The 23,492-nt window shown below is 39.1% G+C and overlaps 1 long non-coding RNA gene across 1 annotated transcript; it reads right to left on the bottom strand.

The window, feature by feature from the left end:
• Nucleotides 1-3,451: 3,451 nt before the first annotated feature.
• On the bottom strand, nt 3,452-9,018 carry LOC125181096 (uncharacterized). The gene is made up of 4 exons (XR_007160129.2): nt 5,361-9,018; nt 4,762-4,875; nt 4,529-4,603; nt 3,452-3,588 (listed from the first exon to the last, which is right to left on the bottom strand). It is a non-coding gene; the product is annotated as an uncharacterized lncRNA (long non-coding RNA).
• Between the last annotated feature and the right edge of the window lie 14,474 nt (nt 9,019-23,492).

Genomic DNA, 23,492 nt, shown 5'->3' with positions numbered 1-23,492 from the left:
AAGCCCATGCCTGAAACGGTGCAAAATCTGTCCAAAGTACTTCTTATGGTTAGGGCTTTGAGGTCTTCACTGATGGTTCACTAACACTGAATAATAAGCTAAGTTCATGCTGCAGTTTCTCACTCGGTGGAACCACTAATTCGAGTTTCATTAACACCTAAGTTTCAGTTTTCACAGAATTTTTAGTACCGTGTTTTTTGTTGTTGTTTTTGTTATCTTTGGCAAATTCGGTTAGAATTAACCAACAAAACCAAAAGCAAAAACTCTCAAACATAACAGCAAAATGATTTTATGTATTTTTTATTTTCCTCAGAGATGTGTCGTAAATATAAAGGATGTACAAGTCGTTTAGGGTGTGTTAACAAGGTATTTTCAGCCACATTTTGACTCAGGTTATTAAATAGCATAATTTATGATGAGTAATAAACATTTGCCAGTATGTAGATCTTCCTAAAGAGGTGTGTTAAATCATGAGAAAAACTAATCTTCTCTCAGTACCACAAATCTGCTATCATTGGATTGATAAAACAGTGAATTAGAAATAATTCCTTATTAGTAATCCTAGTTTTGTATAAATACTGCTGCGTATTCCATTGTGTAACCTTGAGTAGGTCATTCTTCTGTGCTATATCTCATCTGCCCTGTCTTTTGCTTAGACTGTATTGTAGACCATAATGGCAGTCATCTGTACACTCTTTGTTCAATAACTCATTGTGGTGCTTTGAACCAGCTGGGCATCTGAGCTCCACCACAACAGCTCTCTCACTCCCCGTCCTCAAAGGGAAAGGAGGAGAAAATATGATGAAAAGGGATAAAGGGTTGAGGTAAGGACAGTGACATCACTCAACAGTTATCGTCGGGGCAAAACAGATTCAGCATTTGGAGATTAGTAAACTTTATTACCTACGACTAAAAAGCTAGAGCAGTAAGAAACAAACAAAGAAAATTAAAAACACCTTCTCCTCACCCAATCTCTTCCACCTCCTCCCCCCAGCAGCACAAGGGAACTGGGAATGGGGGCTGCAGTGAGTTCCTGACCTTCGTCTCCGCTGCTCCTTCACGGTCCCTCTCTGCCCCTGCTCCACGTGTGGTCCCTACGACAGGATGCTGTCCTTCCTGAACTGAGCCTGCGGGGGCTGCCCACAGGCAGCAGCTCTTCAAGAACTGCTCCCATACCATGGGGTCCATCCATCCCCCAGGAGCAAACTGCTCCAGCACAGGTCTCCCACGGGTGGGCGGCAGCTCCCCCCAGACCTCCTGCTCCTGCGAGGGCTCCTGTCCACGGGCTGCAGCTCCGGCCCAGGGCCTGCTCCTGCGGGGGCTCCCCATGGGCCGCAGCCTCCCCCAGGCCACATCCACCTGCTCCACTGGGGGCTCCTTCACAGGCTGCAGTGTGGAGATCTGCTCCATGTGGGACCCATGGGCTGCAGGGGGACAGCCTGCTCCACCAGGGGCCTCTCCACAGGCTGCAGGGGAACTACTGCTATGTGCCTGCAGCACCTCCTTTCTTCCTGCTGCACTGACCTTTGGTCTGCAAGGCCGTTCCTCATTCCTCACTCCCAGCTCCTGTTGTGCAGCAGTTTTTTTCTTTCTTAAATCTGCTCTCACAGAGGCACAAACAACATTGCTTATTGGCTCGGTTCTGGGCAGGGGCAGGTCCCTTTGGAGCCGGATGAAACTGGCTCTGATCTGACATGGGGCAGTTGCTGGACTTTTCTCACAGAGGCCACCCTTGCAGCCCCCCAGTACCAAAACCTTGCCACATAAACCCAATACACTCATGCAACAGAGTCCTATGCCTTGCTACAGTTAATTAATGAAATAATAAAATCAGAATCTTTAGAAATAGAAACCTGTTATTTTTATTTTTACAATCTTTTCCAAATTGCAGTTACAAAAAAAGAAAAAAAAAACTCAAAATGGGCAAATAAGATGCTTGTATAAATGCTCAAGAAGCTGCAGGAGTTATATGGCGTGAAAGGGAAAAGGAAGCAGGGGTTATGGTGAAGGAAACTTCCATGAAACATCTCTGAGCATGCACCACAACAGATGTTGCTAATGGAGAAAAGTTGGATGTACAAGGGCACAGCATGCCCCGTTCCCCAGCCTGCTTTGCCTTCCCTCATGCTTAACCCAGACCATGCAATGTCTCTTTAGAGTTTCTTCAAGTCCTTGGTTTGCCAGACACAGAATGTTTGTTTTGCACCGCCCCAACGTACGTATAATTTTCAATTCAATGCTGCTTATTAAATAAGATCATAAACTTAATGTTACCCAGATGAAATGCACGAGGTATGCATCACCTTTCACTGTTCCAGAGCTGCACATTTATGAGACAGCAGTGACATTACACAGGAACTTTAGCATATTCTAAAGGGTTTTACAAAAATAAAAAGTTCAAAAGTCATGTAAATTACAGTTTACAAGACACTCCTGTCTTAACCCTGTTAAAGCCTTTCATTATTATATTGCTGTAATTCTGGAAAAGATAAGATTTTCCAGTCTTGTCTTTATTTTAGAAAGGATTTTGAATAGTGAGTGCAGGGGTTCACATAGGTCCTTCAAATTGCTGTTTTTGGAGTTCCCCATTCGAGGATATACATGGCCTCTGAAGATCACAGAGATTTGTTAAATCCTGGTAAGTTTGTAGATTCCATTTTTTATCTCCTGTTTGATTTATAATGTATAAAACTATCAAGACATTTAAATGTTTTCTTTGTGAGAAATTGCAGTGATACAAGAAGATTTAAGTCCTGAAAACTCTGTTGTGATAAGCATGAAATAATAGAAGAAAATGTTTAATCACAATAAAAGAGAAATTCAGCACAGTGCAGTGGGCCAGTGTTGGATCTATGCATTAGTTGACTCCAACACAAGCATCATTTTAAGGGCCTGAGCAGAATTATGGCTTTATCCAAAACCCACTCATGCAGCAGAAAAGGGACCCCATCCACACCAGACTCCAGTAAGTCTGTTCTACCTCACTCCTAGCTGCTAGACATCTGTAAATTGGGTGCATGATCTAATCTAGAATCTAGTCACCTGGGATTCTTTTCTAGTCAGTGAAGGAATGTGTATGGCCACGTAGGGCAGCCCAAGATAAACATGTAAAAAACTGTGGTGGCAACCTCCTAGGATTTCTGTCTTGATAAAGTACAGACAAACAGGATGTGGAGAATATACCAATCTTATCCATAAGTGATTAGAGAATTCAAAACACACCTTTAGTTCTTATACATTTTGCTTGCAACTTGGGAAAAAAAAAAAAAAAAAGTTTTACCTTATACTTTAAAAATAAGCAGAGTGTTCACAGGAAAAAAAAATAATACAAATTATTGATAATTATGTGTTAAATATTTATGTCTGCTTTTTTGTGATATGTGCATCAGCAAAGTAATACTTGAATGTTTCATCAATCGTTTTATTTTTCAAAGATTTTTCTAAGTCATCTATTTGTAGCATTAGTACCGTATGAACAGTAAATAGCCAAACTCCAAGGTTCAGATATTTCAAATATGAAAATTGGATAAACAGTTTCTTTGCCTTCTTTTTATGTTCAAGACCATTCCTCAAAGTAATAAGTGATAGCTGAAAGACATAAGGTATCAAAAGTTACTCTGCAGTCCAGCACTGGTTGAACATCTGTGGAATCTCAGACCTTTGCAGAAGGTACCTTATCCCTAGAAATTCTTTGACAGTCTATCTGGGAAGTGATTGAATCACTGTTCTGAATGAATCATGGAAGTGAAGAATATTCTGAAAACTGATAGATGAAACTTTTACATGTCAGAAAACAAACAAAGTCTGAATGGTGTTTTGGTGAAAATTTGGGCTTGTTTGGACTCATTTGTCTAGACTTTAGTCATACTGTGGAAGGTTTAATTATTATCAAAAATCAAGAACTTAACAAAATGAAATAAAATTCAAGATATTCCAGTCCCCTCAAAAACAGAGAAAAAAATGTCTGTTTTGGGGTAGGCAGTGTGACTTAACATTTGGTGTGGGAAAAAAAATAAAAAAATAATATTATTATCAGGTTTTGTAGCTCTTTACATAAACTGTGTGCATCATGGACCACAGATACCCGCATAGCAACAAGGATTGGGGATCTCGATCCTGGTCGTACTTTTGACCATAAAACAATAAGAAGAAATTAAGGTGATGCAGGTATAAAATACTCTCAAGCAATGTAGAACAGAGTCAAGAGAAGCCTTGTTTTTGTGCTGTACTAATGTTAAATTTCCAATTTTCTGATACTATATTTTGAACTTCAATTAAAATATTTTTTCTGGTACATCAGTGTGAAAAACAAATAAATAAAAATAAAAATAAATCATGTTTTTCCTGCAAGGCAGAAAAAAAAAGTCTTCATAAAATGCAGTGTTTTGCTAGTATTACTTCTTGTCTGTGCATGGAAACCACAAAGCTATTCTCTTTTGGAAACAAGTCATTGGAACTGAAAATTCATGCTGTTCAGTCCCAAATTAAACAGAAAAAGTGAGAGCAATTGGACAGTAAAATAGCTTACCAAGGGAGGTAATCAGAGGAGTCACTGTGGCTGGGGACACTCAGGACATTAGTGGTAATGGTGCTGTGAGTGACCCTGTAAAACACAAGGAGAAGCGTTGGCTGACTCAGGCACAGTGGTAAAGCTACTGCCATTGATACAGATGAAACATTTTTTTTCTTAATTTTTTTTTCCTAATCAATATGAAATGATTTAATCTACATTTTGACTTTGAATACGCTTGGAAAACTTACAAATGTGTTTTAGTCCTGATACAACATTTCAGCTGAGAGGTTGAGAAGCAGAGGTCCTCATCCAGTTACTTCCAGTTTTCCTTCCAAACTTTTTGCAGTTATTACTTGTTTGATCTGTATTTGCATACGAAAATATTTTGGCCACAATCCAGATACATGATAGCAAAACAATCTCCCTCATTTAGTTTAAAATGAATCCAGAAAACTATTTCTGATGTAAATATCTGTACTTTAAGAGCCTGAAGTTAATCTAAATTTCATCCACCTAGGCTTCCCAATGTTTTTACATCCTCTGACAACAGAGGATCCTGAGACCCTGAGTGATTCTGAGATACAGAAGAGGAGTCGTGAGAGACATCATCACAGTCTAAGGGCTGGAGTTTGCTGGAATATTTCTGGAGAACTGTCTCCTTTAAACTTCTCACCATCTCTAAATGTAATAAGAAAAACTATATAAAACTGTCAATATTTAGGTCCTATTTTTCCTCTGAGTTCATAAAGCATCCAGTATTTTCCTTATATTTTCCTATTCTGCTTACATAGAAAACACAAGTTTGGAGACACTGTTTTTTATTTCTAGATGAATACACCATACTTACCACTACTTTGCATTATTCTCTCCTCTGCTTTTTGATTCCACAAAAGACTTCAGCACCACGTGTTTCCATGTCTTTATTAGTTATCCACAGAGACTGTAATCATCAGGAAACGGGTCCTTCGTTCACAACTCAAAATCACCATGGATAAGTAAACAGTTGAGTAAAATTTAAAGAAAACATGTGGCAATGTATATCACTATTCCATGTGAGGTGATATTTACTAGCAAAAATCACCTGTGTTTCAAGCTCTATCTTTCATTTATCTATTTATAGGAATAAACAAGTATATGCACACAAACATTCATGTAAAACTACATTCTGAACTACATTCCAATTCCTGAAATAATCTGCAAGAAGCAGACAAAAGGTGTTAAAAGATATTTTACTTCTCAAAGCATTTGCTTTATTGCAATATTTTTATAGGATCAGTTTTAATGAATTTTCATTTACAGGTTTTTTCTGATTCAGGTTTTTTCATTAGTATTCTTTAACTAATCCACAGTAAGCATAGCTTTTACGATTTACTCATCTAGAAAGAGGCTGTGTGTGGAGGCAGGTTACGTGTAAGTTTCAGCTGAATTTGTAAGTGTATTAGAAATTTCTTGATGGACATTTATTTTCTGTAATGGAATTCTAAGGTCAACTGAAGGACAAGCAAAAAGAACTGGTAACTAGATTTGACAGCACCTACTACATTTAAATATTCTATGTGTGGCTGCAGATTGTAAGGTACACACACACACACACACACATATATATATATATATAATTCTTTTCCCCTAAAAATCACCATTAAGAACTAGTTGTTTGTTTGTTTGCTAGCTTTAAATTGTTATTATAATAAATTTGACATATTCACCTCATTCAGTGATTATCTCTTGGGTCACCGCATCTTGTGGTCTGTCTTAAAAGCATTCAGTACCTGTTTTTCCTTAACATTTAACTCTCAGATTAGTCACAGATGGAAGACCTTGTTCTGTAGTTCACAGAAGGAGAAAGCTGCATCAGCTAAACAAAAATATCATACTCACTGTTAGGTCTCTGTAAGGTTGGATCATGTCTTTTTAAATTATAAATGAGGATCAACCCCACTTGGAGCAACGACCAAAAAGTGTCTGTTCAAAAGTACTGTTTCCTAAGCCTTTTTCTGATATGGTTTGCTAGGAAGCTCTCAGCAAGTCATTTCACTTTTCTGCTTTTCTTTTTCTGTCTAGAGAACTGTAATAATAGTCCTTGCCCATCCTCAGAGATGCCCAATATATTTGTCAGATAATATTTCTATGAAGTTTGCATTGAGTACCTTAAGAAAAGTGAAAAAGCAAAATGTGTTTGACTTGTTTTTGCTTTCAAATTAAAGAAAAATATACGTGTTTCTTGTTCACCTAAAAGCTGATGTCTGTTTGCTCTCAGAAACTGTTTTATGACAGGTGGGATCTGGGAATTTAGTGGTGTTGTACATATCCATTTTTTGAGTGACATTGTCAACACCAAAGATCCTCAGCCTGCATGAGAGAGTACAGCATTAGATAATCAGCTGTATTTTTCCCACAAAGTATATGGAGATTTAGCAGCATGACTCCCACTGGTATTAATGGGATATGTGTAGCTAAATGTGTGATGTTTCAAATACATATTCCGTACATACTCCAAAGCCATGACAATATTTGTTATGTGGACAGTATAAAATGGACAGTAAATAACATTTTCTGCTAGAATTGTTAGTTCTTAGTTCAACATATTTTCCACATTCAGAGAATTTAAGACAACTTTTAGCACTGAGTTTTCAGCTGCAGTAAAGGAGCTCTTAGCACAATGAAGCATCAGGAAAGGCATAATACTATAACGGAACGTTGTTTTGGGGTCACTTCACACAGTGAAGTTTTGTGATACATCAGCTACAGAAAACTCAGGGGAGATTTATATGACCTAATGTTATCTGTCTCAGAGCTTGGTTTCTAGATGAAGTTAGCAACAAAAGCATTTTATAATCTGACAGCAGGACAGCTATGTCCAAAGTGAATTAATTTCACAGTTTTTAGAAGGGGAATGCATTTTCTTGATGCACACATACATTCATCAAAAATGGAGACTAGAAGATTAGTATATACCTTCCACCTATTTTATAATGACTAATCTGATATGAGTCCCTTACCCTGCTTTTTGTACAAAGGACACAGCAAAGACAGCACATACTTTTGTCTTTTTTTACTAGCTATGTGGTTGCACACAAACTGATATTTATGTATGTCTGTGACTTAAGCTTGTAAAACAGTCATAAAACTAGTGCTAGGAATAAGTTTATTCTTTGCAAAGAAAGTGCATAGAGATAAGGGAGTACATGATGCCTTTTGAACATCAGAAAAGAAGGATGTGATGACCATCTCACTTTTCAAAAGGAAGTGAGCATGCATGGAGGAGAAGAAAATCATTTACATCCCCCTACTGATTTGCAGAATGATCTTCTTTTATCTCCACATAGGTACCTGCTTTGTTGTTGTTGTCTGTTTTGTTGTTGTTGTTGTTGTTGCTGTTGTTTGTTTTTTCTCTTGAAGTTAAAAGAGTGAATTCTCTCAGAAAAGATTTCTCTGAAATCAGCAGAATTATTTTAAATACTAATACTCACAGTTACCTGTTCAAACCTGAGCATACCTGAATTTGAGCACCTAAGGTCAATATTTAGAGGCATATAAATGACCTGATTTCTTATGGCACTGTGGATTCCATGAAAAAGCATCCTGCTATCTAAATATAGAATTTAGCTATAGAAACTTGAGTTCTATAAATAAGGTCTTGCAATTCCTTATTAATGCTTTGTTCAGGAGCAAGAAATGCAGTAGCAGAGCATGGAGCACAACTATACTTTCAGAGCATCAGGAAAGAAACAACTTCCCCTTGATCTTGCGATATGCACAATCTATCCCTCACTCTTCCCCATACCTGTGTGCGATAAATCCTTCCCAAATATATTAAAGCACTTCTGTAAGAACTTGTTCTGGACCTGTCAGTGAATATATTGCTCTGCATTTCTACCAGGTGTCATGTTTTGTGAGGTTCCTTTGCCAAAAGCGCACTTTTTAACCTGCTGTAGTTGAAAACTTTGGTTAAAATGAGCAGATCTAGTCTGAAATAGTATATTTTTATGTACTATTCAAAGATCAAATACTGTACTTCAATACTGTACTGTACTGTGGCTGTACTTCAATCCAAAAGTAGAGATGGTCATAAATTAATAAATAAACACACCTTCACCACAGTACATTAGGAGATTGTTTTTATTCATTATTATTCTATAATAGCTTTTTTGATAGATGTGCCACAGGGACTTCAGTAATAAACCTCCAAAATACCTTGCTGTTTATTGTTTCGTTTTGCACTGCACAGTCCTTATGACAGGGGTAAATTCTCCTGCTGGTTTGAGTAAAATCACTATCTTTATCAGCTACTAGTTCACCATAAGTGGTAGAGTTTTTATGAATTCCTAGTGGAAAAAAAAAAAAAAAGTGTAGCTCTATGGAATAGCTACAATTAGACAGTGACGTTCTAAAAATTAAGCCAGTTACTTGCACTAATAGTTTTTTATATGAAAAATAATAGAAACTAGCTTCCAAAATTAGGTTCTTTGTGTTCCTAATTTTAAGCTTAAACAAAAGCATATGAAGTTACTACCAAGCTCTGAAATCATGACCCATTCTTCAGTACTAGTGTGGTGAATGTGAGTTCTTGCTCTGAACACATTCGACTGATTTACAGTGTCATTTTTCTTCCACAAAAGAGAGAACATTGCTTAGCCCACCAGCAGACAAAGCCATTTCTTAGTGTCATTGCCAATGAAATTTTTTGAGCCGTTTGTATACGAAGAGACTAGTATATATCAAAAAACTCTCAGTCTGTTGAAACTATGACCTTAATGTCCTTGGCCTGCCTATGACTTACAGGAGGCATAAATATGGTTTGGGGATTATGTACAGAGACATAGCATTTGCAAATCTTAAATTGTCAATTAGAGAGCATCATTGAATCAGTAGCAGAAACTCCAAGGGCGTATTTGTCTGAAAAAGAAAGGATTAAAGTAGACGGTCCCTACTGACTGTATAGCTGTGATTCATGACACTTGAGTAGCCATGTCTAAAAATTTTGATCATATCAAGTCCAGGCTTTACTTTATGCTTAAGTGACTGAGACAAATATTGTCCAGAAAGCACCTTGTTAATAAACTAGTATTTGAATGACATTTACTTACCCTTCTTTTCAGTTCAGCTGTATATCATTAACCATAGGGAGAAAGAGAAGCTTCTACAATGTACTTCTTGCCTATAACTGTATGCCTTTTTTAAGATAGCTTTTGCAGTCTCCATTGCACCATACAGTTTTTGCATGGTAGAAATTTTATCAAAAATCATGGTAGAAATTTTATCAAAGTGAACATTTTTAAAATGCTCCTGAAGTCATTAAACATTTCTCAAGTCACATACAGACTGTAGACTATAATGCAAATCCGTGGGATTTTTCCCTAGCTATGTCAAGTGAAAAAATTTTGCAAAGAAAAATCACAGAAATTTCCAGTTGATAATGCATTCTTTGAATCAGAGAGTAGCCCAGCTACCCAGATATGTTTGGGACTATCTTTTACTTTGAATAGAAAAGATAATAAACGTAATAACGTTTATTTACCAAAATAAATTAAAGAATATTTTTCAGTGATAAGAAGAAATTTCTGTGTTAAGAAGTAATACTTCTCTAATTTGAGTTAAGGGTGGCATTTGGTAGTCCTTTAGAATCAATGTAATTAATCTAATGTTGTTTTTCACTTGATTTTCTCTTTTTGTTTACGGGACTGAATTACTTTGGTCCAGGAGAGACAGTTATGCATGAACAACATCATTCTATGATGAATTATATTCCTTAAAGTAAAGCATCCTTCTTGAATAGCAGCAATACAATATAATGATTTATAGCCCTTCCCGGGGAAATAAAGGTGCAAAGATTAATGAAGGGAGTTCAACAAAATTTAAAAAATATTTGGATGGTTCTTCATATAAATTTAACTTAAGAAAGTTACATGAGGTTTTCCACAAGAACAAAAGCCAAAGTCAGCTAGCCTGCAGTAATATTTATTTTTTGAACTTGACTTGTATTCAGCTTCCATTTTATTCTTAGCAAGATTTGCAATGACAATATTTTTTATAAAATATAACACAAAGAGATGTTAGAAATGTATTTTGCAGTCATACTTTCTTTTAACTGATTTTAATATTGTTAATTTAAAATTCATTAGGAATGGTGTACAGATTCTTTGGTGGACAAACATACAGACGCACTCAGTATACCCAGTGAGTTCGCCTTATCTAAAACAAACACTGCATGATAATGGCAGAGAAAAGCAATGTATAGGCTACAGTAAAGAACTTTGTAAAGCACATGTCAAGATGATAAGTATGCTGATCTGGGTAGACTAGCATGTCACTATGGACATAAAAACAACCAAAACTTGAAGAGACAAAAAACTGTCAGGGGAGACCTGTGAATGGAGAAAACAGAGGTAGCTTAAAGCTAAGATGTTAATCAAATGCACAAAATAGAAGTATACAAAATCATGGGATCATAGAATGCTTTGGATTCGAAGGGACCTTAAACATCATCTCATTCCATCCCCCCAACCATGGGTTGGGACACTTTCCATTAGACCACGTTGCCCAAAGCCCCATCCAACATGGCCTTGAACACTTCCAGGGAGCAGGGCATCCACAACACTCTGTTCCAGTGCCTCATCACTCTCAGAGTAAGGAATTTCTTCCAAATACCTAACCTAAATCTACCCTCTTTTAGTTTAAAACATTACTCCTTGTTCTGTCGCTACTCTCCCTGTCAATGTGTCCCTCTCCAGCTTTCCTTTAGGCCCCCTTTAGATACTAGAAGGCCGCTATAAGGTCTCCCTGCAGCCTACTCTTCTCCAGGGTGAAAAACCCCATCTCCCACAGCCTGTCTTAATAGGAGAGGTGATCCAGCCCTCTGATCATCTTCATGACCTTGTACTGGACTCACTCTAATCATAAAATCATAGAATCATTAAGGTTGGAAAAGACCTCCAAGATAATCTGGTCCAACCACCCTCTACCACCAACATCACCCATTAAACCATGCTCCTAAGCACCACAACCAAACTTTCCTTAAACACTCCCAGGAACAGTGACTCCACCACCTCCCTTGGCAACCTATTCCAATGCCTGACTACTCTCTCTGAGAAGAAATATCTTCTAATTTCCAACCTAAAACTCCTCTGAACACCTTGAGGCCATTCCCTCTAGTTCTATGGCTGGTTATCTGTTATCTGATAGAAGAGGCTGACCCCCAGCTCCCCGCACCTTCCTTTCATGTAGTTGTAGAGAGCAATAAGGTCTCCCCTGAGCCTCCTCTTCTCCAGACTAAACGCCAGCTGCCTCATAAGACTTGTGTTCCAGACCCTTCACCAGCTTTTTTTGCTCATCTCTGGGCATGCTCCAGGGCCTTCATGTCTTTCTTGTAGTGAGGGTCCCAAAACTGAACACAGTACTCGAGGTGCGGCCTCACCAGAGCTGAGTGCAGGGGGACGATCACTTCCATGGTCCTGCTGGCTACACTATTCCTTGTACAAGCCAGGATGCTGTTGGCCTTCTTGACCACCTGGGCACACTGCCAGCTCATGTTCAGGTGAGCATCCATCAGCACACCCAGATCTTTTTCCTCTGCACAGCTTTCCAGCTACTCTGCCCCGAAATGTAGCATTGCATGGAGTTGTTGTGACCAAGCACTTGGTTTTGTTGAACTTCATTCCATTGGCCTCTGCCCATTGATCCAACCTGTCCAGGTCCCTGTTTAGGGCCTTCCTACCCTCTGGCAGATTGACACTTTCCCCCAACTTGGCATCATCTGCAAACTTACTGAAGATGCATTCAATTTCATCCAAATCATCAATAAGGATATTAAAGAGGATAGGCCCCAGTACTGACCCCTGGGGAATACCACTGGTGACCAGTCGCCAGCTGCATTTCACTCCATTCTCCACCACTCTCTGGGCCTGGCCTTCCAGACAGATTTTAACCCAGCAAAGAGTGTACCTGTCCAAGCCATGGGCTGCCAGCTTCTCCAGAATACTGTGGGAGACCACGTCAAAAGCTTTGCTGAATTCTAGGTAGACTACATCAACAGCCTTTCCCTCATCCACCAGGTGGGTCACCTGGTGTACTAGGTCTGGCTGGGATGGAGTTAACTTTCCCTGCAGCAGCCCATACAGTGCTTTGCTCTGCACCTGTAGCTAGAACAGCATTGGTATCACGTCAGTGTTGTGTCTACTGCTGAGCAATATTGGCACAGCATCAGGACTCCCTCTAACCCCCCTAGAGCAGCAGGCTGGGGATGGGCAAGAGGTGAGGAAGCAACATCACTAGGGCAGCTCACCTAAACCAACCAAAGGGATATTCCATGCCATATGATGTCACATTCAGCAATAAAAGGTGGAAAAAGGAAGAAGAGGGGAGGGATGGGTTCTCATTGTGAAAATGTCTGTCCTCCTGAACAATGGTAACGTGTGTTGAGGCCCTGCTTCAAGGACATGGTCAAGCATTGCTCATCGGTGGGAAGTAGAGAGTAACTTATTTCCTCTGCATTTCCACACAACCTTTGCTTGTTTTTGTTTTGTTTTGTTTTTCCCCTTTCCCATTTCCCTTTTCCTTTTAGTTAAATTATTTAATAATAATTCTCCCTTAATAATTATTTTTCTTTTAATTAAATTATCCTTATCTCAACCAGTGAATAGTTTCTTCCCTTTTCTTCTTCCCCTCCTCTTCTGAGGAGGGGAGTGAGAGAGCGGTTGTGGTGGAGTTCAGCTGCCTAGCAAGGTAAGTCCACCACACCTGGTCATAGAAGGAGATGAGTTGGGTAAGGCAGGACTTGCCGTTCATGAACCCATGCTGACTGGGCCTGATCCCCCAGTTGTCCCGAATATACTCTGTGATTGCATTCAAGATGACCTGTTCCAGCACCTTTCCTGGCACAAAGGTCAGGCTGACAGGCCTGTAGTTTCCCGGGTCCTCCTTACGACTTTTATTAGAGATGGACATCACATTAGCAAGTCTCCAGTCATCTGGGACCTCTCCAGAAGACCATGACCACTGATAGATGATGGAAATCAGCCCAGTAATTACATCTGCCAACTCCCTCAGCATCCTTGGGTGCATCCCATCAGGGGCAATAGATCTGTGGGTGTCTAGCTTGCCTAAATAAGACAAGCTTCTTCAACCAGGGGGATATGATCATGTTCTTCTAGTGCTGGAGGCCCCAAAGCTGAAAGCAGTGCTCTAGGTGGGGTCTCATGAGAGCAGAGTAGAGGGGGAGAACCACCTCCCTCAACCTGCTGGCCATGCTTCTTTTGATGCAGCCCAGGATACTGCTGGCTTCTGGGCTGCAAGCACACAGTGTTGACTCATGTTGACCTCCTTATCAACCAGAACCCCTGGGTCCTTCTCAGAGCTGCTCTCAATCCATTCTCTGCCCAGCCTGTATTTGTGCTTGGGATTGCCTTGGCCCAGATGCAGGACCTTGCACTTGGCCTTGTTGAACTTCATGATGTTCTCACTGGCCCACCTCTTAAGCCTGTCAAGGTTCCTCTGAGTGGCATCCTTTCCCTCCATCTTATGGAAATGTCTCAACCTAACGGTTTTATATGTAACCATAGATTGAAACTCAAAATCATTTTGCTTTCAAAATTCATATCAAATTTGCACACTTCTGTAATTTCCTAATCTTACATTTTTACTTTTTTTTGTTTTTTAGGAAATTTAGCTCCTGTATGCCTATGACTCTGAGACTTCACTGTAGTGCAAACTCAAACTAGATTTATACAAGCTAGCTCAGGTTACTAATTACCTAGTCTGAGTGTAGCTACTGCACTATAGAATTCCATACAGTTCAGCCTGGAATGGCTTTGGAATAGTCTGATTCCAGGCCATGGTTTGATGGCTTCTGCTGAGTCCATCAGAAAATCATCAGATCGCAATATCTTCCAGTTCTTGTGCAAGGCACTGCTTCAGGACATCTACATGTTGAAAAAGAGCTTAATCTGTGGCACAGATTCAATCTTCTGTTTTCACATTCTTTCTTGTTTTATGAAAGCCAAGTAGAAAAACTTGACTATTTGTTTCCTCTTGGTACAACGACAATCTGAATCGACAAGCTACATAGATTTCTTTCAGAAATAAATATTGCTAAGGAAAACACAGAAAGTGTGAGAGCAGAGATGAAAGTAGGAAAAATAACTGACCAACAGAATCACAAAAATAGTCAAAAATGTGGAACACAACTTTATATTAGAAATTCCATGTATTTTCAGGTTTAAAAGAAAAGTTGAATTTCTTTATGTTTAATAAATTAAAAATTGCTGATCCAGTGGTAGAAAGAAAGTTAAAATATTCTTTCAGAATTTATAATCTTTAAGCAGACACAGTGTCTGTGGACAACACATTCTAACTCAATGCCAGTAAGAGCTGCACAGATATCATCAGAGTGTAAAAATTTCTGAAGTACTGTCAGATTTCAAGAGGACTAGAAGAATGATGTTCTTTGAAATAATGAGACAGTATATCAGCTGTAAGCGAGAAATATACGTTTGTATCTACATGTATACATGAGTGCATATATCAAAATATAAATAACATGTTTTATATATATCTGCACGTATGTTGTCATATATTGTCTTACACTGTATAAGATAAAATACATTGTCCTATCTTTATTTATAGACTCCAATACTGAACAGTTTTACAGGTTCACAGGCAGAAACCTCACAGTCTGGATTTAAGCCCAGGAATTTTACAGCTAGGGAGAGTAGTAATCCTTCCTTTTCTTTAATATACATCACCTCAGTCCTAAAGCAGCACCCTTTATTTCTCATCTGTCTCTAAAGAAAATAGCATAACTTATATTATGTTCCCTGTCTTTTTCAAAGCAATCCATCATTGTCCAAAGCCAGGAGAAAGCCTGTAGATCTGTTTTAATTTTGCGGGGGCTCTAAAATCTTCCAGGTGGCCTAAGAAATAGCAGCTTGTCTTTTAATCACTTGGGGTTGGATTATGCAGCAAGTGAACTTGCTCTACTAATATGGGGTCACCATATGCAAAAATTAAAATAAAATGAAATAAAATAAAATAAAATGAAATAAAATGAAATGAAATAAAATAAAATGAAATAAAATGAAATGAAATAAAATAAAATAAAACAAAATATAAAATAAAATAAAATAAAATAAAATAAAATAAAATAAAATAAAATAAAATAAAATAAAATAAAATAAAATAAAATAAAATAAATACAAATTATATGTGGGCTGCCAATAATTTGAAGCTTGCACAGTCAGATGGATTTGATTGTCTGTAAATATTTCCTCAGATTTGGTAATCTTCCAGTGGCAAAGTCCCAGCTTCCATGATGATATATGAACTGGCTTATCAGTCTGAATCCTATCCAAGTGTACTATGTTTGTACTTTATATATTAAATGTTTTATAGAAGATAGCAGTATTTTTTTTTGTCACTTTAAAACAATTTTATGATTTCTCTAAGAAGGGCTAGCTCTAATACATCCCCATCTGAGTACAGAAGCCTTGAATGTGAATGCTGCTCTTGGCTGAATAGCTTCATCTACAAATAGGCATCTATAGCCTTCCTCAGGAGAGGAGCAGTTTCAGGGTAAGTAGCCAGTAGAAAATACAAGATATAGGGCAGAAGGTGTAGTATTCATCTGTTGTGGTTTAACCCAGCAGGCAAGTAAGCACGACATAGCCATTCGCTTTCCTCCCGCTCAGTGGGATGGGGGGAGAATTGAAAAATATGAAAGTGCAAGAGCTCATGGGTTGAAATAAAAGCAGTTTAATAATGAGAGAGAGAGAGAGAGAGAGGAGGGGAAAAAAAAAGTGATGCACAATACAATTGCTTACCAGTCAATTGATGCCTAGCCAGTCGCGAAGTGATGGCACCCCTCCTGACTAATTCCCCCCAGTCTTTTTGTTGAGCATCACATCGTATGATATGCAGGCAGTTTGGTCAGATTAGGTCAACTGTCCTGGCTGTGTCCCCCTCCCAGCTTCTTGTGCACCCCCAGTCTTCTCACTGGCAGAGCAGTGTAAGCAGGAGTCCTCGAGTTAGTGTAAGTACTGCTCTGCAAGAACTAAAACATCAGTGTGTTATCAACACTATTTTCATCCTAAATTCAAAACACAGAAGCATGCCAGTTACTATGAAGAAAATTAACTCTATCCTGACCAAAACCAGGACATCATCTTTGGGCAGAACCTTAGAGTCAAGGGCAGGTCCATAGAAGATAAAACATGATCACAAGGCAGAACAAAAACTGTCCCATTGAGATGTGTATGATTGGCCAAGTAGAGAGATTAACAGGAATGAGAATGAGGGAAAAAAGCATGGAGAACTGAACAGGCCCTACAAAAACTGTCTGGTGGATACTTGCATTTTTATTTTTTTTTAACTAGTTTTCTCAGCAGCACTTTGAATATGTTTTGGAGGAAGTTGCTAAGCTAATCCTCTGAAGTGTAGGAAGTTTTCCTGAAGCAGGAGGCTGGCAGGACACTGTATATGGAGGGACTTTTTATTCTTTTTTTTTTATTTTTTTACATGGAAGCAGGTTAATGGCTTGGAAAAGAACCTTAGCATCATAGAGCCATGCAGCTACATGGTATACTGGAAGCAGCAGGGCAGGGTGGTTGTGTGGACAGAAAATAGATGAAAATAACTAAAGGAAAAAGGAGGAAAAAGGAGGATAAAGGAGTCATAAAGGTGATTTACATGACACTGGCTTCATAGACAAAGTTTTGTAAAAACGGGCTTCACTGCAGTGTGTAGATAGCTTTATCTTTGACTCTTTCTCCCAGGCTGCTGAAATCCTTACCTTATGGACAATCTGATGTTATCAGTTAGTTTAGAAATGCAACCCCAGGAACTGCAAAGAAATGTCTGGTATGTAATCATCAGTGAAGTTGTTGTGTTCTCTGCTTATCACTTAAGCAGCATACGCAACCCCAGCAATTTACCTAAATTGTCTTACCTCCTGGCATAAATTGGACACTAAAAAAAAAAAAAAAAAAATTTAAACGGCCAATCTCTCTCCCTAACCTGTTTTTCTTTGGAGCCTATAGTTTCTAAATCTTACAGGCACAAAACATTCCTGTACACCTGTACTCAAACAAGGAGAAGAATTTAGATGCTGATGGGTATGGGTCAGGTCCCTAGTATTAGGTAGTTTTCTGAGAAACAGACGAGAAGTTACCACCTTAAGTGAAAACAGACTGCTTTGTTATTCTGCAGAGTTTTTTTGGATTGCAGGCTTCTTTAAGATTGATTCATTCTTGATACTGAGTGGACAAGCCTGGTGAATTCAGGGACACTTTAAAATGGGTGCAAGAGGCCAGCTCCTGGTCATGCACACTGCAGGAATCTTGAAGAAGGAACTAACCAAGTAGTGAAGACAAGAACTGACCATAGTCAGTGAATAGTCTGTTCACTATTTTGCAACTGAGCCCCTTACTCCTTCCCCTTTTTCTTCTTGATGTTTAACTAGAAATGTTATGGCAGACCTGAAATAATCGTCCTAACAATTTTTATCTTTGTTTCTCTATCAGAAAATCATTAAAGAATGTTCAGACTTGGTGTGTTCATGAAGGTAACACCAACTTCTATGGATGAATCAGTGATTTTCTGAAAAACATCTAAATCAGAAGTTCAGTGTTTATGATAAAAAAAAAAAACAAAAAAACTGAAGAATCACCAGGGAGCAGTGAAGCAACTGGCTTGCATATATGCAGTATGCTGTTTTGTTATGAACTTTTATTTAGGTTGCTGTTTAAATATCAGGTGCTTAAAAATTTGACACATGAAAAGTCCCACTTCTGTAAAATGACAGCCTTTCACCAACCTAGTGAGACTTTATCAGCAGCCAGGTGGGCACTGTTGGTAGCAGATGAGGATAATTCAGGAACAAAGGTCATCTAACTGTACATATTCTACAGCAATTGTTTTTGCAGCTTTAAAGGATATTAGAAGATGGTGCTTTAATGCTTAGGAAAGTTAAAAGCCTTACATTTAGAGTTCACTCCCCCCCCCCCCATTTTGGCTTACAATTATAGAAATTATAGATACAAAAATGAAAAGGGCAGAAATTATTGTTGTAATTGTCAGTTAAGTCTTACCAGCCAGTTACATGCACAGTTGTATGATTTTATGGCTTATGTGTGACAGCACAGTTCTGATGCATATATATTAGCCATGCAAGGACTAGTGTGCAAAGAACATTTTGTACATGCTTATTCTAAGAGAAAACGTGAAATATTGGAGCTTTAATACAACTTCTTAAGAGAAAGACATCCACATTTTAAGATTTTTTTTTCTTCACACAGAACAGCAGTTTAGAATCTAGACATAACACATGCTAAATCTTATTTATGCTAATTTAAGCTTAGATTTCCAAAGTCAGACGTTTAGGGTCATGTATTCAAATGAACGATGCAATTTTCAGATAGCAATAAGAGCCAAATTCAGAGTCTCCTAAAATCATGATCCATTTACAAACACACTCTTTTTAACATATTCTATGAATAGAGAACAACTGTTAAATAAAGAGGTGTAGTATATTACTTCAGGATTACTTTACACTCCTTTAAAGCTGACTTAGCCAAAGTCTTCCTTAGAAATTTTCTCCTGCTGCACCAAGATTGACATTATCTTGTGAATCATGAATTACAAGCAGCAAAGATGTCTAGTTGGAGAAAAAGGACTGAGGGCTCCTTTCAGTAATATGAGAGATGTCAGCTTTGATACATGTTTTCAGATATGTAGTTCACAGAATCATAGAATCACATAATCATAGAATCATCTAGGTAGGAAAAGACCTTCAAGATCACCAAGTTCAACCATCAACCTACTAAGTCCCATCATTAAACCATATCCCTTAGTGCCATGTCCTCACATTTCTTAAATACCATCAGGAGTGAGGACTCTCCCATTTCCCTGGGTAGCCTATTCCAATCTCCATGAAGAAATTCTTCCTAATGTCCAGTCTAAACCTCTGCTGGTACAACTTCAGAGCATTTCTTCACTTCCTATCACTTGTCACCTGAGAAAAGAGATTGACAACCTCCTCACTATAGTCTCCTGTAGAGAGCAATGAGGTCCCACCTCAGCCTCTTCTTCTCCAGACTAAACAACCCCAATTCCCTCAGCTGCTCCTTATATATCTTCCCTAGTTCCTTCACCAGCATCATTGCTCTTCTCTGCACATGCTCAAGCAACTCAATGTCCTTCTTGTAGTGAGGAGCCTGTACTGGGTTGGGCTGGGATGTTAACTTTCACTGCAGCAGCCCATACAGTGCTGTGCTCTGCACTCGTAGCTAAAACAGCCATGGTATCACACCAGTGTTGTGTCTGCTGCTGAGCAGTGCTGGCACAGCATCAGGACTTTCCCTAATTCCCCTAGGGGTGGGCAAAGATGTGAGAAAAGAAACATCACCAGGGCAGCTGACCTAAACCAACCAAAGGGATATTCCATACCATATGATGTCACACTCAGCAATAAAAGGTGGAAAAAGGAGGAAGAGGGTAGGGGTGGGCTCTCATTGTGAAAACATCTGTCCTCCTCCCGAACACCGGCTACGTGCGTTGAGGCCCTGCTTCAAGGACGTGGTCAAGCATCGCTCATTTGTGGGAAGTAGAGAGTAATTTCTTTCCTCTGCACTTCCACATAGCCTTCGCTTGTTTTGCTTAGTTTTCCCTTTCCCCCTCCCTTTCCCCTTTCCTTTTTCCCCTTTAGTTAAATTGTTAATTGTTTAGTTAAATTGTTTAGTTAAATTGTTTGATTAATAATAATCTTTCCTTAATAATTATTTTTTTTCCTTTAAGTAATTCATCCTTATCTCAACCCATGAGTTGTTCTTTCCTTTACTTCTTCCCCTCCTCATCTAAGGAGGGGGAGGGAGAGAGCGGTTGTGGTGTTCAGCTGTCTAGCACGGTAAAACCACCACAGGGCCCCAAACTGAGCACAAGATTCAAGGTGTGGTCTCACCAGTGTTGTGTACAAGCGGATGAGGATCACTTCCCCAGTCCTGCTTCTGATGAAGGCCAGGATACCACTGGCCATACAGGCCATTTGGGCACACTGCTGGCTCATGTAGAGAGAACCATACCTGCAGACCCCAAGGTCAGTGCAGCAGGAAGGCAGGAGGCGCTCCAGGCACGCAGCAGCAGTTCCCCTGTGGCCTGTGGAGAGGCCCCTGGTGGAGCAGGCTGTCCCCCTGCAGCCCATGGGTCCCACATGAAGCAGATCTCCACACTGCAACCCCACCGTGGAGGAGCCCCCAGTGGAGTAGGTGGATGTGGCCTGGAGGAGGCTGCGGCCCATAGAAAACCCCCACAGGAGCAGGCCCTGGGCCGGAGCTGCAGCCCATGGAGAGGAGCCCACGCAGGAGCAGGAGGTCTGGAGGGAGCTGCCGCCCGTGGGGGACCCGTGCTGGAGCAGTTTGCTCCTGGGGGATGGATGGACCCCGTGGTACGGAGCCGTGTGGGAGCAGTTCTTGAAGAGCTGCAGCCTGCGGGCAGCCCCCGCAGGCTCAGTTCGGGAAGGACGGCATCCCGTGGGAGGGACCGCACGTGGAGCAGGGGCAGAGAGTGACCGTGAAGGAGCCGCGGAGACGAAGCGTCAGGGGCTGATCGCAGATCCCATTCCCCAATCCCCTGCACTGGAGGGAAGGGGGGGGGGGGGGGGGGGGGGGGGGGGGGGGGGGGGGGGGGAGGAGAAGGTGAAACGGTTATCTCAGTTGGAGATATCTCAACAACAAAAACATGCTTGTGTATCTTCCTTAGGTCTTTTTTTTTTTTTTTTTTTCCCCCGGTGTCTTATGTTTTGCCATATTTCTTGCTATTATCTTTCTGTGAATTCATTTCCATGCTCTACAATGTGCAATTTGTTACTTTGTCTTTGTACGATTGCACTAATCTGTCAAATCATGTTTCAGAGGGTAATTAAACAGAATAATCCCAAATATTCACCAGTCCAATATAATCAAATGTTACTGAGTTCACAGATGTTTTGGAGATCTCAATTCTACATACTTCAATTTTTGTTTTCTACCAAGTTACAACTTTTATAAGTAAGAGTCATTTATATGTAATCTGACACATTACTTTAATTAATTATTGTTCCTGTTATCATTATCATTATTATTTTAAAGGGAGAGTACTTTAATTTGTTGCTTGGTATAATTAACTTTTGTTCTGTGTAATTAATTTCAAAAAGTCACTTCACTGAGAAGATCAAAAAAGTCCTTTTTTAAATTCTAGGCTATGCAAAGCAGTAGTCTGCATTTCATGAGGGAGAAAAGGCACCAAATGATACCAAACAATACTATTTTAGCCACTATTTGCTACTCCAGTTTAATATCAGTGGAAAACTAGCCTCTTTCCTGTTGCTTTCAGTAATGTTTATTTTATTTTTCCATCAATTTCAGTGAGATACAGATAAGTTTCAGAAGCACTTAGGGATAAAAAAAAAAAAAAAAAAAAAAAAAGAATTTCACTTCTGTATTTTAACTTGATTGTCCAAAAAAAAAGTGGTATATCAATGCACATTACAAAACATTTTCTTGCATTCCTCTTATCCTGTCAATATCTCATCATGCTGAGGTCAGGAAAAATCCATATGAGAATGAAGATGGAAGAGCTGGAACAGTTTTTACAGGACGTTTTTTCCTCATTCCAAAGTTTGCCCAGCACCACTGGGATGGGCTGTGCAGCCTCATCTACTTACCTATTCTAATTTCTGCAACATTTTGACTCCCATTTGTATCTATGCTATTCCTACCAGTCTCTAACACTAACTTGCCACAATTAAGATTAATTAAATCTTTCTTTGCTACAAATTTAATTAACTCTAATTTTCAAGAGAAAAGGATGGAGATTTATACCACTTATGTGGGAGATACAAATTGTGCAATAAAATCTAACTGTTGCCCCAGAGCATAACAATATGTATGTCTAAAATTGGAGCAGAAAGTTCACTGATCTCAATAGAAATTAAAAAAAAAAAAAAAAGGAAAAAAATATCAAGTAGTAGGTCTTCTTCAATAGTTAATTTAGCTGTAATTTTTTCTTACTTTTACAGATTCAGGATCAGTTACTGTATCACTCCCAGAATCACACATAACACACCTTTTCATGAAGATTTTCATTTCTCCTTGATCCATATCTTGTCTCCCTACTATTCTGTCCATAAATTGGTAAGCACATTGAGCCTTTTGTCTGGCAACGTACTTAATCATGTGCATAGTTTTAAGCACCTGTGTAATTCGGTTGATTACTGGATCAAGGCCACATATGACTCACGAGAAAGACTGTTTAGTGATCAAGACACTGAACAATGATCAAATAGTAGGGACATAGCTCCGCTTTGATACATTTCTCTTATGTGACCCTTAATGAATTACTTAAACTATGCCTTTCATTTGTCCTCAAAACGCTATGACTTTTGTTGAAGAGATATTGTGAAAATGCAGTCTCTGAAATTTGTGAGGCACTGAAATACTAATTTAATGTGTTCCACACAGAAGCTAGTAATAAAACCGAACATTTTCATCAGGGTTAACTGAAACAGACCTAACCTCATTGAGAACAGGTGGTAAAAAACTGCACACTGCTTGAAAGAAATTATTTAGAAGATTAGCCAGGTCTCCAGCGAAAAGGTATTTATGCATAAAAAATGATGCAATGAACTAAATGTTCCACCTTAGAATTGCCCTAGGATAAGAACGGCCATACAGTCTGAGCCACTATTAAAGTATGCTACTGCTGCAACAATGTAAGGATACTTCCTAAACACAACCCATCATTTGTGTGGCAGTAGGCTTACTGTGACAGCACTGAAGGATAACAGCAAGAAGTAGTGCCAAAGAATTAATCATCAAATAACTCTCCCTCAATACATGGGGATAAGTAGATACAGGTCTAAACATGAAAACACGTACATACATGTTTGTATATATACATATGTGTATGTATGTATCCATTTAGCTAATTAGCTACCAGTTTCTTTTCCTAATTCAGA

The sequence above is a fragment of the Anser cygnoides genome, chromosome Z (genome assembly GCF_040182565.1).
Source record: "Anser cygnoides isolate HZ-2024a breed goose chromosome Z, Taihu_goose_T2T_genome, whole genome shotgun sequence".
NCBI lineage: Eukaryota > Metazoa > Chordata > Aves > Anseriformes > Anatidae > Anser > Anser cygnoides.
Note: the sequence above shows the minus strand (reverse complement) of the source record. Positions and strands in the feature narration are given on the sequence as shown.